Source organism: Arachis hypogaea, chromosome 2 (assembly GCF_003086295.3).
Source record: "Arachis hypogaea cultivar Tifrunner chromosome 2, arahy.Tifrunner.gnm2.J5K5, whole genome shotgun sequence".
Taxonomy (NCBI): Eukaryota; Viridiplantae; Streptophyta; class Magnoliopsida; order Fabales; family Fabaceae; genus Arachis; species Arachis hypogaea.
Genome location: NC_092037.1, coordinates 63,136,835 through 63,153,843, shown reverse-complemented (window position 1 = coordinate 63,153,843; position 17,009 = coordinate 63,136,835). Strand labels below are relative to the sequence as shown.

Sequence of the window (17,009 nt, the reverse complement as noted above, 5' to 3'; positions counted from 1 at the left end):
CAAGGTATTGAAAACTTCCCAGGATCTTGTTTCTTTTGAGATAATTCCTGCCTAGACAAGTCGTCCAGTTCTTTGGTGAGCAAAGGAGGTTCATTCTCCCAAGTCTCATTACCAAATAACTTGTCATTTAGCTTCATGATTGCTCCAAGGTATTTAGTAACTTGCTCTTCAGTGACATACTCATCCTCTTCAGAGGAAGAATACTCATCAGAGCTCATGAATGGCAGAAGTAAGTCCAATGGAATCTCTATGGTCTCATTTTGAGCCTCAGATTCCCATGGTTCCTCATTAGGGAACTCATTGGAGGTTAGTGCACGCCCATTGAGGTCATCCTCAGTGGTGTTCACTTCCTCTCCTTCCTCTCCAAATTCGGCCATGTTGATGGCCTTGCACTCTCCTTTTGGATTTTCTTCTGTATTGCTTGGAAGAGTACTAGGAGGGAGTTCAGTAATTCTCTAGCTCAGCTGACCCACTTGTGCTTCCAAATTCCTAATGGAGGACCTTGTTTCAGTCATGAAACTTTGAGTGGTTTTGATTAGATCAGAGACCATGGTTGCTAAGTCAGAGGGGTTCTGCTTAGAATTCTCTGTCTGTTGCTGAGAAGATGATGGAAAAGGCTTGCCATTGCTAAACCTGTTTCTTCCACCATTATTGTTGTTGAAACCTTGTTGGGGTCTTTCTTGATTCTTCCATGAGAAATTTGGATGATTTCTCCATGAAGAATTATAGGTGTTTCCATAGGGTTCTCCTAGGTAATTCACCTCTTCCATTGAAGGGTTCTCAGGATCATAAGCTTCTTCTTCAGATGAAGCATCCTTAGTACTGCTTGGTGCATTTTGCATTCCAGACAGACTTTGAGAAATCAGATTGACTTGTTGAGTCAATATTTTATTCTGAGCCAGAATGGCATTCAGAGTATCAATCTCAAGAACTCCTTTCTTCTGATTTGTCCCATTGTTCACAGGATTTCTTTCAGAAGTATACATGAATTGGTTATTTGCAACCATTTCAATGAGCTCTTGAGCTTCTATAGGCGTCTTCTTCAGATGAAGAGATCCTCCAACAGAGCTATCCAAAGACATCTTGGATAGTTCAGAGAGACCATCATAGAAAATACCTATGATGCTCCATTCAGAAAGCATGTCAGAAGGACATTTTCTGATCAATTGTTTGTATCTTTCCCAAGCTTCATAGATGGATTCTCCATCCTTCTGTCTGAAGGTTTGGACTTCCACTCTAAGCTTACTCAATTTTTGAGGTGGAAAGAACTTTGCCAAGAAGGCATTGACTAGCTTTTCCCATGAGTCCAGGCTTTCTTTAGGTTGTGAGTCCAACCATGTCCTAGCTCTGTCTCTTACAGCAAAAGGGAATAGCATAAGTCTGTAGACCTCAGGGTCAACCCCATTAGTCTTGACAGTGTCACAGATTTGCAAGAATTCAGCTAAGAATTGATGAGGATCTTCCAATGGAAGTCCATGGAACTTGCAATTCTGTTGCATTAGAGAAACTAATTGAGGCTTAAGCTCAAAGTTGTTTGCTCCAATGGCAGGGATAGAGATGCTTCTCCCATAGAAGTCGGGAGTAGGTGCAGTAAAGTCACCCAGCACCTTCCTTGCATTGTTGTTGTTTTCGGCTGCCATGGCTTCTTCTTTGAAGATTTCTGTTAGGTCCTCTACAGAGAGTTGTGCCTTAGCTTCTCTTAGCTTTCGCTTCAAGGTCCTTTCAGGTTCAGGGTCAGCTTCAACAAGAATGCCTTTGTCTTTGTTCCTGCTCATATGAAAGAGAAGAGAACAAGAAAATATGGAATCCTCTATGTCACTGTATAGAGATTCCTTGAGGTGTCAGAGAAAAAGAAAAATTAGAAGGAAGAGGTAGAAGAATTCGAACTTAATCAGATAGAGTTCGAATTGTGCATTGAGAAGGAGTGGTACTCCATAAATAGAAGGATGTGAGAAGAGAGGAAGAGATTTTTCGAAAATTAATTAAAAAGATTTTGAAAACATTTTGAAAAACTTTAATTTAATTTTCGAAAATCAAGAGTGAGAAAGAGATCAAGTAATTTTTGAAAAAGATTTTGAAATTAGAAATCAAAAAGATATGATTAAAAACTATTTTGAAAAAGATGTGATTAAAAAGATATGATTAAAAAGTTATGGTTTTAAAAAGATATGATTGAAAAGATATGATTTGAAAACAATTTTAAAAAGATTTGATTTTAAAAATTAATGACTTGCCTAACAAGAAAAGATATGATTCAAACATTAAACCTTTCTCAACAGAAAAGGCAACATACTTGAATTGTTCAATCAAATCATTAATTGTTAGCAAGTATCCTTGAAAAAGGAAAGAAATTGATTTTGAAAAAGATTTGATTGAAAAGATATGATTTGATAAAGATTTGATTTTGAAAAACTTTGAAAACTTGAAAAAAATTGATTTGAATACAAAATCCTCCCTCTTGTGCCATCCTGGCATTAAACGCCCAGAATGGTGCACATTCTGGCGTTTAACGCCCAATGCACTACCTTTTTGGGCGTTAAACGCCCAACCAGGCACCCTGGCTGGCGTTTAAACGCCAGTCTGTCCTTCTTCACTGGGCGTTTTGAACGCCCAGCTTTTTCTGTGTAATTCCCAATGCAATTTAATTTCAGTCATTTACTTCCAGCTCTTTAATTCTAGCATTTGCTTTTCATGTCATTTACATTACCACCATTTTATTTTCTGTAACTCTCAACCCAAATTCTGAGTTAGCTCAACTAGAACATTCTTCTAATTAAAGTTGCTTGATCAATCAATCCCTGTGGGATTCGACCTCACTCTATTGTGAGTTTTTACTTGACGACAAATTCGGTACACTTGCCGAAGAAAATTTGTTGAGAGACAATTTCCACCTGCATCATGACCATCCTTTATTGCAAGCTACCAGCCTCCACCTAGCATACCAATCATAGTGTATATTAGGGCCCTGAGTCGTCTTGAACAAAAATTCGTCGACATTGATGAGTCCTCTAGCCGATGCAACTAATCACCAAGATGTCTCTTGACCCTATCCACATGATAGAACTTTATAAAATAGAAGCAGACCTATGGCACTATGACTCTCCATGTATGAATCTTCCCAGCGCTCCTAACTCAATTAGGAGCTATCTATTATAGTTGGGGGTTGTCGTATAGTGTCCATGGAAATTAGAAACATGTAGAATCCTCTAATTAGCAATGGAAGAGTAATTTATGTAGGTCATGAGGAAATTAAATGCATCGTACCTCATCAAACCTGAGAACATCTAGCCGGTGCCACAATCATAGTCCTCTGCCATGATCGTGGTCTCTTGTCTACTGTTCGAGTCATGCCAACCTACTTATGGAGGAAGTATGTTATGTTCTTAATATTGCACATAGTAATAAAGACAATAAAAAGTAAACATTAATTACCTCGAAGCAAGAGGGAATCTGACTACATCCTAGCCATCGGACAAAAGGATGGGAACTTGTGGTAAATCCACGCATCACTAATGATATGTACCCAGCAAATCCAATCGTATCACACCGAGCAGCACTGCATAATGAATGATAGGTGTGTGAAACCAATGCAGAACCCCAAAATAACCATCTACAACTATCAAAGTCCTCCAGGAGCGGCAACCATCTGATGGGGACAAGGTTTGCTGACTTGTCCATAAACAAATACCCCCAATCAGTATTAGCAAGTAACACATAGCATACTGGCAGTATGTGTGCGACCCTATTTCTAAGCGAAGTCATCTTTAACTTGAAATTCTACTTCCTATTCTCTGGCAACGGTAAAGGCCTATCATCGAGCAAGTCCTCAACCCACTATCATGTGGGGTATCTATGATACTGCTGGAAATCTCTAATACAACTGCCAATCGGGCCACCATCTATATGCATACCAAGATGGTATGCCACATTCTGGAAGGTAATAATGACATTTTCCCAACAAAGGTGAAAAGTATGATTTTCTGGTCTCTTGATGAGCGGATATTTTATACGCTTTTTGGGGGTAATTTCATGTAGATTTTAGTATGTTTTAATTAGTTTTTAATAGAATTTTATTAGTTTTTAAGCAAAAATCATATTTCTGGACTTTACTATGAGTTTGTGTATTTTCATGTAATTTCAGGTATTTTCTGGCTGAAATTGAGGAAGCTGAGCAGAAATCTGACTTAGGCTGAAAAAGGATTGCAGATGCTGTTGGATCCTGACCTCCCTGCACTCGAAATGGATTTTCTGGAGCTACAGGAGTCCAATTGGCGTGCTCTCAACGGCTTTGGAAAGTAGACATCCAGGGCTTTCCAGCTATATATAATAGTCTATACTTTGCGCGAAGATAGACGACGTAACTTGGCGTTGAACCCCAAGTACATGCTGCTGTCTGGAGTTAAACGCCAGAAAAATGTCATGATCCGGAGTTGAACGCCCAAAACACGTCATAACTTGGAGTTCAACTCCAAGAAAAGCCTCTACTCGTGGATAGCTTTAGTCTCAGCCCCAGCACACACCAAGTGGGCCCCAGAAGTGGATTTCTGCACCAATTATCTTAGTTTACTCATATTCTGTAAACCTAGGTTACTAGTTTACTATTTAAACAACTTTTAGAGAATTATTCTGTACCTCATGACATTTTCAGATCTGAATTACATACTTTTTGACGGCATGAGTCTCTAAACTCCATTGTTGGGGATGAGGAGCTCTGCAGCGTCTCGATGATTTAATACAATTCCTTTGTTTTCCATTCAAACACGCTTGTTCTTATCTAAGATGTTCATTCGCGCTTAATTATGGAGAAGGTGATGATCCGTGACAATCATCACCTTCCTCAATCCATGAACGTGTGCCTGACAACCACCTCCGTTTTACATCAGATTGAATGAGTATCTCTTAGATTCCTTAATCAGAATCTTCGTGGTATAAGCCGGATTGATGGCGGCATTCATGAGAATCCGGAAAGTCTAAACCTTGTCTGTGGTATTCCGAGTAGGATTCTGGGATTGAATGACTGTGACGAGCTTCAAACTCCTGAAGGCTGGGCGTTAGTGACAGACGCAAAAGAATCAATGGATTCTATTCCAACCTGATTGAGAACCGACAGATGATTAGCCGTGCTGTGACAGAGCATAGGAACATTTTCACTGAGAGGATGGGAAGTAGCCATTGACAACGGTGACACCCTACATAGAGCTTGCCATGGAAGGAGCCTTGCGTGTGTTGAAGGATTTTAAGGAAGAGTTGAAGTTCGAAGGACAAAGCATCTCCAAAACTCCAACATATTTCTCATTACTGCACAACAAGTAACGCTGTTATTCTCTTTCATTTTTCTAATCAAATCTAGTAATTTCACTTATAATCCTATTGGCCTCCTGACTAAGATTAATAAAATAAATATAGCTTGCTTCAAACCAATAATCTCCGTGGGATCGACCCTTACTCACGTAAGGTATTACGTGGACGACCCAGTGCACTTGCTGGTTAGTTGTGCGGATTACAAATTCGTGCACCATCTCTCCTACTCCACAAATACAGAGAGGAAGCATTGTCAAAGATAAAATTTGTTAGCTCCTTATAAGAATAATTTAATTTAATTTTAGATTGACTACTTAAATAATTTGATCAAATTATATTATATCAAGTAATTAATTAAATCAAATCAACCTAACTAATTAAAACAACTTAAACCAACATGTCCAACATCTCATCTACCCTTTTAAGTTCAAATATCCTAACATGACAACTGATTAATTAAAACAAATAATGTCATTATTTTAACATATTTTTTAACTAATTAAATCAACATATAATAATGTATCAACTAAAATTAAATAAATCAAAATATTCTAATATCAACTAATTAACTATATAAAATAAGAGATAGACAAACTAATCTCAAAGTCTAGTATACCGGCCACATGCCACTCATATTTAACCTGTTAATGTTCCCTAAGTGCACGTAATCCTAGCGTTGAGTCATATATGCTTTTCAAACTTTCCAAAATTTAAAAAACACTCTCAAATGAATCCAAACATCTCAACTACTCCCTCTTTAGCCATTTCAATATATCCCAGGTGTTCATACCCTGGCCCAACGATAAGGCCCAGGTCCAAATGAAAGGCCCAATCCAAAGGGTTGAGCCTCGCCCTGTACCAACCTCCTCCCTACGAAGTCGGTTCTCACCACGACTTATCCTAAAGAAGTCAGGGACGAAGATTAGCTGACAGATAACCACTCATTCAAATGAGTAACTGCCCCTAAAATCTCTCTACCCACTTCCATGAGCCATATCTCAACCTCCCTAAGATAAAGGGACGGTTACCCACCTTAAATGGCAGAACTACTTCAACGGTGGTTATGGGTTCACCACTATAAATACACTGACACCTCTCAGGTATTTTATAAGCCCAATACTCTCTAGACCTGTCTTACTCCTTGCTGACTTTGGCATCGGAGTGTCTTTGCAGGTACCACCCCCATTCTCTCACACACAAGTCAGAAGGAGGCTCCCAGACGTAAACCAAGTCGGAGACCACCCTCCTCTAGCGCTTGGGCCTCACAAACAAGCCCAACCACCGTTCGGTTTTAGGTAAGCCCCGAAACATTGGCGCCGTTGCCGGGGACCCGAGAGAACAACCAGTAATGGCGGACTGGTGCACGAATTTGCAATCCGTACAACTAACCAGCAAGTGCACTGGGTCGTCCAAGTAATACCTTACGTGAGTAAGGGTCGATCCCACGGAGATTATTGGTTTGAAGCAAGCTATGTTTATTTTATTAATCTTAGTCAGGATACCAATAAGGTTATTTGGATTTAATTGTAAGAAGTAAAAGTGTTTGGAATAAGTAATTGTTACTTTATTAATGGAGAATATGTTGGAGTTTTGGAGATGCTTTGTCCTCTGAATTTCTGCAATGTAATATTCAACTCAATTGTTTGTAAAGTCCCATCCATGGCAAGCTGTATGTAGGGTGTCACCATTGTCAGTGGCTACTTCCCATCCTCTCAGTAAAAACGGTCCAGATGCTCTGTCATAGCACGGCTAATCAGCTGTTGGTTCTCGATCATGCTGGAATAGGATCCATTGATCCTTTTGCGTTTGTCATCATGCCCAGCAATCGCGAGTTTGAAGCTCGTTACAGCCATTCAATCCTTGAATCCTACTTGGAATACCACAGATAAGGTTTAGACTTTTCGGATCCTCAAGAGTGGCCGCCATAAGTTCTAGCTTATACCACGAAGATTCTGATTAAGGAAGCTAAGAGATGCTCATTCAATCTGATGTAGAACGGAGGTGTTTGTCAGGCACACGTTCATGGATTGAGGAAGGTGATGAATGTCAATGATCATCACCTCCTTCACAATTAAACGCGAATGAACATCTTAGATAGGAACACACACACGTTTGAATGGAGAAATAGAAACAATTGCATTAATTCATTGAGACGCTGTAGAGCTCCTCACCCCCAACAATGGAGTTTAGAGACTCATGCCGTCAAAGTGTATAAAATTCAGATCTGAAAAATGTCATGAGATGCAAAATAAGTCTCTAAAAGTTGTTTAAATAGTAAACTAATAACCTAGGTTTACATAAAATGAGTAAACTATGATAGATAGTGCAGAAATCTACTTTTGGGGCCCACTTGGTGTGTGCTAGGGCTGAGACTTAAGCTTCTCACGTGCCTGGGCTGTTTTGGGCATTCAACGCTAGGTTGTAACCTGTTTCTGGCGTTGAACTCCAACTTGTAACTTGTTTCTGGCGCTGGATGCCAGACTGCAACATGGAACTGGCGTTGAACGCCAGTTTACGTCGTCTATCTTCGCGCAAAGTATGAACTATTATATATTGCTGGAAATTCCTGGATGTCTACTTTCCAACGCCGTTGAGAGCGCGCCATTTTAAGTTCTGTAGCTCCAAAAAATTTATTTTGAGTGCAGGGAGGTCAGGATCCAACAGCATCAGCAGTCCTTTTTTAGCCTCACTCAGATTTTTGCTCAGCTCCCTCAATTTCAGCCAGAAAATACCTGAAATCATAGAAAAACACACAAACTCATAGTAAAGTCCAGAAATATGATTTTTGCCTAAAAACTAATAATATTCTACTAAAAACTAATTAAAACATGCTAAAATCTACATGAAATTACCCCCAAAAAGTGTATAAAATATCCGCTCATCACAACACCAAACTTAAACTGTTGCTTGTCCTCAAGCAACTAGACAAATAAAATAGGATGAAAAGAAATTAAGAAGTAATAACATCTCAGAGTTTTAAATGGAGCTCAGATTCTTATTAGATGTGTGGGGTTTGTAACTTTTTGCTTCTGAACAGTTTTGGCATCTCCCTTTATCTTTTGAAATTTAGAATGATTGGCATCCATAGGAACTTAGAATTCCGATAGTATTATTGATTCTCCTAGTGTAGTATGTTGATTCTTGAACACATTCATTTTATGAGTCTTGGCCGTGGCCCTAAGCACTTTGTTTTCCGGTATTACCACTGAATACATAAATGCCACAGACACATGACTGGGTAAACCTTTTCAGATTGTGACTCAGCTTTGCTAGAGTCCCCAGTTAGAGGTGTCCAGAGCTCTTAAGCACACTCTTTTTTTCCTTTGGATCACGACTTTAACCACTCAGTCTCAAGCTTTTCACCTGGACCTGCATGCCACAAGCACATAGTTAGGGACAGCTTGATTTAGCCGCTTAGGCCTGGAACTACTTCCTTGGGCCCTCCTATCCACTGATGCTCAAAGCCTTGGATCCTTTTCACCCTTGCCTTTTGGTTTTAAGGGCTATTGGCTTTTGTTCCTTTTCTTGATCCAATGATTCCTTGTAATTTTTTTTCACTGCTTTTTCTTGCTTCAAGAATCAAATTCATGATTTTTCAGATCATCAATAATAGTTTTCGTGTTCCTCATTCTTTCAGGAGCCAACATTCGTCAAATTCAGGATAAAATATGCACTGTTCAAGCATTCATTCAGAGAACAAAAAGTATTGCCACCACATATAATTAATTATAATTTTTATTATTAAGCACTCGAAAAATATAAATTACTTCTTTATTCTAAAAATCTACTATTTTATTCATGTCTGATGATGATGAGAAAAATAAATTATAACTTAATTGGAAATAAAACCAGAATAGATATGCTAATTACTACTACTACTACTGTATAACTTCTAAGGTAAATTTCTATAATAACACTATCACAGAGTTAAAGCTAAAATTAGAACTCAACAACCTGTGTTTTGGGAAGTGGATGTTCCTCTGATCTGTGGGGTGCTTGGTCCTTCAAGGATTAATTTCTGGCGCTTCAACTCCCTTAAATCACGCCCTTGCTCTTCTTGTTCCTTAAGCAGTTTGCAAAGCATGCTACTTTGATTGTTCGGTTCTTTCTTTATTTGGTTCATAGCTTCTTGCAATTTGGAAATAGATGTCTCAAGATATTCCCAATATTCGAATTGAGGAAGTTCTGGGAGGACTTCTTGTGCTCTCCTCTTGATTGGATCATCCTGCAGCTGTTGTCTTTCCATTGATATTTTAGTGATTGGTCTCTCAACTGAGATATACTCAGTTATTCCCATCTTCACACCGACATCTCTGCAGAGCATAGAAATTAAACTTGGATAGGCCAATCTGGCATCCTTGGAGTTCTTGTTTGCTATTTTGTATAGTTCACACGAGATCGGTCGATGGACTTCTACTTTTTTTTCCAACATGATGCAGTGAATCATCACTGCTCTTTTAACAGTAACTTTAGAACGGTTGCTGGTGGGCAATATAGAACGCCCAATGAAGTCCAGCCAGCCTCTGGCAGCTGGTTTGAGATCTTCTCTTTTGAGTTGATTTGGGGTGCCAGTGGTGCTGGTGGTCCACCTAGCTTCAGGGATGCATATATCCTCTAGAATCTTGTCCAGGCCTTTGTTTACCCTCATCATTCTCCTATTGAAGGAGTCTGGGTCATCTTTCAGTTGAGGAAGCTTAAAGATCTCCCTGATTTTGTCAGGATGGATATGAACAATCTTTCCTCTGACTAAGGTCCGATGGTCATAGAGGGCAGCTCCAATTATTCTTTGCCTGTCTGTCTGCCATAGATTAGCATAGAACTCCTGAACCATGTTCCTTCCCACTTTCGTTTCAGGATTAGCTAGGATTACCCAGTTCCTGTTTCGAATTTGTTCTTGGATCTCCGGATATTCATCTTCTTTCAGATCGAACTTGACTTCCGGGATCACTGATCTTAGACTCATTATTTTGTAGTAATGGTCTGAATATTCTTTAGTTAAGAACTTCCCTTGATTCCAAAGTGGCTTTGGAATATTCTCTTTCTTGCCTCTTGGGTTGGGTTGTTTTCCTTTAGGGGCCATGATCAAAGTGGGTATATTTTTGTGATCACGGATAAGCACATAAAACTTAGAGGTTTGCTTGTCCTCAAGCAAAAGAAAATAGAGGAGAGGGATATGAGGAGAGCAAGTGTGGAATGGTGGATGATGAGAGGGGGGCCGAAAGTGGATATAAAGGGAGGGGGTGGGTTTTCAAAAATAAGAAAAAGATATAAGATAAAAGATAAATATGATAAGAAAAAGATATAATTTAGAAAGATATGAATGATATTTAAAAATAAATTTGAAATTTATAATTTGAAAAAGATTTTAAAAGATAAATAAGTTTTTAAAAAAATTGGAAAAAGAGTTGGATTGGATTGGAAAAGGTTTGTGTTTATGAATTAAGATACATTTGATATTTTTGAAAAAGGGATTTTAGAAATTAGGGTTTTTAGAAATTAGGACAAAATTTTTTTTTTTTGGAATTAAAGGATGGTATTTTGAAACATGTTTTATGCAAGAAATCAAGAATTGAAACATAAAAATTAGAAAATTTGTGAAGAAAAAAGAATTTTTTTTCTCCTTCCCACCATCTTGGCGTTAAACGCCCAACTGCTGCATGTTTTGGGCGTTTAACGCCCAATTGTTGCTTCTCCTGGGCGTTCAACGCCTAGCTGTTGCTTCTTTCTGGCGTTGAACGCCAGGAAGTCCTTTATCACTGGGCGTTTTTCTAAACGCCCAGAAGGAGCTTCTTTCTGGCGTTCAACGCCCAGAAGATGCTCCTTTCTGGCGTTCAACACCTAGATGGCTATCTTTACTGGAAATGAACGCCCAGTGGATGCTTCTTTTGGGCGTTCAATGCCCAAAACATTTCTTACTGGCTTTTTCACGCCAGTGAGCTTCCAAATTCCCATGTAACTCTGTGAATTCAATCAATTGCTATTTTACCTTTTGAAGATACTTTAACATATACCTGTAAAAATTAATTAATTAGCAAAAACAAATAAAATTAAATTTTGTAAATGGCTGGGTTGCCTCCCAGCAAGCGCTTCTTTATTGTCCTTAGCTGGACTATTACTGAGCTCTAATCAAGTCTCAGTTTTGAGCATTCTTGCTCAAAATTGCCTTCAAGATAATGTTTAACTCTCTGTCCATTAACAATGAACTTTCTGTTAGAGTCATTATCCTGAAGCTCTACGTATCCATATGGTGATACACTTGTAATCACATATGGACCTCTCCACCGGGATTTTAATTTCCCTGGGAATAATTTGAGCCTAGAATTAAATAGCAGAACTTTCTGCCCCGGCTCAAAGACTCTGGATGACAGCTTCTTATCATGCCATCTTTTTGCTTTCTCTTTGTAAATTTTTGCATTCTCGAAAACATTGAGTCTAAATTCCTCTAGCTCATTTAACTGGAGCAATCGTTTTTCTCCAGCTAACTTGGCATCAAGGTTTAGGAATCTGGTTGCCCAGTAGGCTTTGTGTTCTAGTTCCACTGGCAAGTGACAGGCCTTTCCATACATAAGCTGGTATAGGGAGGTCCCTATAGGGGTCTTGAATGCTGTTCTGTATGCCCACAGAGCATCATCCACTCTTCTTGCCCAATCCTTTCTGCGGTTAATTACAGTCCGTTCCAGGATTCTTTTAAGTTCTCTGTTAGAGACTTCAGCTTGCCCATTAGTCTGTGGGTGATATGGAGTGGCCACCCTGTGGCTAACTCCATAACGAACCAAAGTAGAATAGAGCTGTTTATTGCAGAAATGAGTGCCCCCATCACTGATTAGTACTCTAGGGGTGCCAAATCTGCTGAAGATGTTTTTCTGGAGGAATTTTAATACTGTCTTAGTGTCATTAGTGGGTGTTGCAATAGCTTCCACCCATTTGGATACATAATCCACTGCCACCAAAATATAAGTGTTTGAGTATGATGGTGGGAAAGGTCCCATGAAGTCAATGCCCCATACATCAAACAACTCAATCTCCAAGATCCCTTGTTGAGGCATGGCATAACTGTGAGGCAGATTGCCAGATCTTTGGCAACTGTCACAATTAAGTACAAACACTCGGGAATCTTTATAGAGAGTAGGCCAGTAGAAGCCACATTGGAGGACTCTTGTGGCTGTTCGCTCACTTCCAAAATGTCCTCCATACTGTGATCCATGGCAGTGCCAGAGGATCTTCTGTGCTTCTTCTTTAGGAACACATCTATGGATTACTCCGTCTGCACATCTCTTGAAGAGATATGGTTCATCCCAAAGATAGTACTTTGCGTCCGTGATCAACTTCTTTGATTGCTGCCTATTGTACTCTTTGGGTATGAATCTCACTGCCTTGTAGTTTGCAATATCTACAAACCACGGCACTTCCTGGATGGCAAAGAGTTGCTCATCCGAAAAGTTTTCAGAGATCTCAGTAAGAGGGAGGGACGCCCCTTCTACTGGTTCTATTCGGGACAGGTGATCTGCTACCTGATTCTCTGTCCCTTTTCTGTCTCTTATTTCTATATCAAACTCTTGCAGAAGTAACACCCATCTTATAAGTCTGGGTTTTGAATCCTGCTTTGTGAGTAGATATTTAAGAGCAGCATGATCAGTATACACAATCACTTTTGATCCTACTAAATAGGATCTGAATTTGTCAATGGCGTAAACCACTGCAAGTAGCTCTTTTTCTGTGGTTGTGTAGTTCTTCTGTGCGTCATTTAGAACACGGCTGGCATAGTAAATGACGTGCAGAAGCTTGTCATGCCTTTGTCCCAACACTGCACCAATGGCATGGTCACTGGCATCACACATTAGTTCAAATGGCAATGTCTAGTTTGGTGCAGAAATGATTGGTGTTGTGACCAATTTAGCTTTCAGAGTCTCAAATGCCTGCAGACACTCCTTATCAAAGACAAATGGTGTGTCAGCAGCTAGCAGGTTGCTCAGAGGTTTGGCGATTTTTGAAAAATCCTTTATAAACCCCCTATAGAATCCTGCATGCCCCAGAAAGCTTCTGATTGCCTTAACATTGGCAGGTGGTGGTAATTTTTCAATTACCTCTACCTTAGCTTGATCCACCTCTATTCCCTTGTTCGAAATTTTGTGCCCAAGGACAATTCCTTCAGTCACCATAAAGTGACACTTCTCCCAGTTTAAAACCAGGTTAGTCTCTTGGCATCTCTTTAGAACAAGTGCTAGATGGTTAAGACAGGAGCTGAATGAGTCTCCAAATACTGAAAAGTCATCCATGAAGACTTCCAAAAATTTTTCCACCATATCAGAGAAAGTTGAGAGCATGCACCTCTGAAAGGTTACAGGTGCATTGCACAGGCCAAATGGCATCCTTCTGTATGCAAATACTCCAGATGGACATGTGAATGCCGTTTTCTCTTGATCTTGGGGATCTACTGCAATTTGATTATAACCTGAATATCCATCCAGGAAGCAGACCTGCTAGTCTTTCTAGCATCTGGTCTATAAATGGTAAAGGAAAATGATTCTTTCTGGTGGCTGTATTGAGCCTTCTATAATCAATACACATACGCCACCCTATAACTGTTCTTGTAGGAACCAGTTCATTTTTTTCATTATGAACCACTGTCATGCCTCCCTTCTTAGGGACGACTTGGACAGGGCTTACCCAGGGGCTGTCAGAAATAGGATAAATAATCTCAGCCTCTAGTAATTTAATGACCTCCTTCTGCACCACTTCCTTCATGGCTGGATTCAGCCGCCTTTGTGGTTGGACCACTGGCTTGGCATCACCCTCCAATAGGATCTTGTGCATGCATCTGGCTGGGCTAATGCCCTTAAGATCACTGATGGACCACCCAAGAGCTGTCTTGTGTGTCCTTAGCACTTGAATTAGTGCTTCCTCTTCCTGTGGCTCTAATGTAGAGCTTATGATTACAGGAAAGGTATCACCTTCTCCCAGAAATGCATATTTCAGGGATGGTGGTAATGGTTTGAGCTCGGGTTTGGGAGGTTTCTCCTCTTCCTGAGGGATTTTCAGAGGTTTTATTATTCTCTCTGATTCCTCCAAATCAGGCTGAACATCTTTAAAGATGTCCTCTAGCTCTGATTCAAGACTCTCAGTCATATTGACCTCTCTTACCAGAGAGTCAATAAGATCAACACTCATGCAGTCATTTGGGGTGTTTGGATGTTGCATGGCTTTGACAACATTCAATTTGAACTCCTCCTCATTGACTCTTAGGGTTACTTCCCCTTTTTGGACATCAATGAGGGTTCGGCCAGTTGCTAGGAAAGGTCTTCCTAGAATGAGAGTTGCACTCTTGTGCTCCTCCATTTCCAGTACCACAAAGTCAGTAGGAAAGGCAAATGGCCCAACCTTGACAATAATGTCTTCAATCACGCCTGATGGGTATTTAATGGAGCCATCAGCAAGTTGAAGACATATCCGGGTTGGTTTGACTTCTTCAGTCAAACCAAGCTTTGTGATAATAGATGCAGGTATTAGGTTGATACTTGCCCCAAGGTCACATAGAGCTTGCTTGGTGCAATTACCCTCTAATGTGCATGGTATCATGAAGCTCCCGGGATCTTTAAGCTTCTCAGGTAAGCTTTTCAGAATGACTGCACTGCATTCTTCAGTGAGGTAAACTTTTTCAGTCTCCCTCCAATCCTTCTTATGACTTAAGATCTCTTTCATGAACTTAGCATAAGAGGGTATTTGCTCAAGTGCTTCTGCAAACGGAATCTTTATTTGAAGAGTCCTGAGATAATCTGCAAAGCGGGCAAATTGCTTATCCTGTTCCGCTTGGCGGAGTTTTTGAGGATAAGGCATTTTGGCTTTATATTCCTCAACCTTAGTTACTGCAGGTTTATTACCTACAGAGGTGGGTTGGGAAGACTTTTTAGAAGGGTTGTTATCAGCACTTGTATGTGACTGATCCCCCACTGGCGTTTGAATGCCAGGGGTGGAAGCTGGAGTGGCGTTAGACGCCAACTCCTTATCTGTTACTGGCGTCTGAACGCCAGAACTGTGCTCCCTTTGGGCGTTCAACGCCAGATTCATGCTTGTTTCTGGCGTTGAACGCCAGGAATGAGCATGGTCTGGGCGTTCAGCGCCAGCATTATTCCTCTCTAGGCTCTGATTGTCCTCAGAGGGATTTTGGGTAGCCATTTGTTCATTTCTTGGCTTCCTCTGCTTTGAAGTGAGGTATTTAATGTTTTCCCACTTCTTAATTGAACTGCTTGGCATTCTTCTGTTATTTGTTTTGACAGTTGCTTTTCTGTTTGCTTTAACTGTACTTCCATATTCCTGTTAGCCATTCTTGTTTCCTGTAGTATTTCCTTGAATTCGGCTAGCTGCTGAGTTAGAAAGTCTAATTGCTGATTGAATTCATTAGCCTGATCTACAGGACTGAGTTCAGCAGTTACTGTTTTAGCTTCTTCTTTCATGGAAGATTCACTGCTTAGGTACAGATGCTGATTTCTGGCAACTGTATCAATGAGTTCTTGGGCTTCTTCAATTGTTTTTCTCATATGTATAGATCCACCAGCTGAGTGATCTAGAGAAATCTGAGCTTTTTCTGTAAGCCCATAGTAGAAGATGTCTAATTGCACCCACTCTGAAAACATCTCAGAGGGGCATTTTCTTAGCATCTCTCGTATCTCTCCCAGGCATCATAAAGGGATTCATTATCTCCTTGTTTGAAGCCTTGGATGCTTAGCCTTAGCTGTGTCATCCGTTTTGGAGGAAAATAGTGATTCAGAAATTTTTCTGACAGCTGTTTCCATGTCCTTATGCTGTTCTTAGGTTGGTTATTTAACCACCTCTTAGCTTGATCTTTTACAGCAAATGGAAACAGTAATAATCTGTAGACATCCTGATCTACTTCCTTATCATGTACTGTGTCAGCAATTTGTAAAAATTGTGCCAGAAACTCTGTAGGTTCTTCATGTGGAAGACCGGAATACTGGCAGCTTTGCTGCACCATGATAATGAGCTGAGGATTCAACTCAAAGCTACTAACTCCAATGGAGGGTATACAGATATTACTCCCATATGAAGCAGTAGTGGGGTTAGCATATGACCCCAAAGTCCTCCTGGACTGTTCATTTCCACTTAGTTCCATGATGGAGCAAGGGAGATGGTATAGATGTTGATATTGTCTATTTTATTTAATTTATTATATTGATTTTCAAAATAATAAAATAAAATAAAATAAAAATCGAAATAAAAATAAAATAAATAAAGAAAGAAAATTAAAAATTAAAAATTTGAAAACTTTTATGAAGATTTTCGAAAATTTGAGGAGAGAGAAAGTGGTTAGGATATTTTTGAAAAAGATTTTTTTTTTGAAATTTGAATTTTATGATGAAAGAGAAAAACACACAAAAGACACAAGACTTAAAATTTTTAGATCTAATGCTCCTTATTTTCGAAAATTTTGGAGGGAAAACACCAAGGAACACCAAACTTAAAAATTTTAAGATCAAAACACAAGAAAGACTCAAGAACACTAAGAACAAAAGAAAGAACACCAAACTTAAAATTTTTAGAAAACCAAGATAAATTTTCGAAAATTAAAGAAAGATCAACAAGAAAACACCAAACTTAAAGTTTGGCACAAGATTAAATCAAGAAAAATTATTTTTGAAAGAGATTTTAAAAAGAAGATACCCAATTGCCAAGAACATAAGCCAACGCTCTAA

At 39.5% G+C, this 17,009-nt stretch overlaps 1 non-coding gene across 1 annotated transcript; it reads left to right on the top strand.

Annotated features, from left to right (window-relative positions):
• The first annotated feature begins 1,136 nt into the window (after positions 1-1,136).
• LOC112765911 (small nucleolar RNA R71) lies at positions 1,137-1,244 on the top strand. Its single transcript, XR_003183965.1, has one exon. It is a non-coding gene; the product is annotated as a small nucleolar RNA R71 (small nucleolar RNA).
• Positions 1,245-17,009: the final 15,765 nt, after the last annotated feature.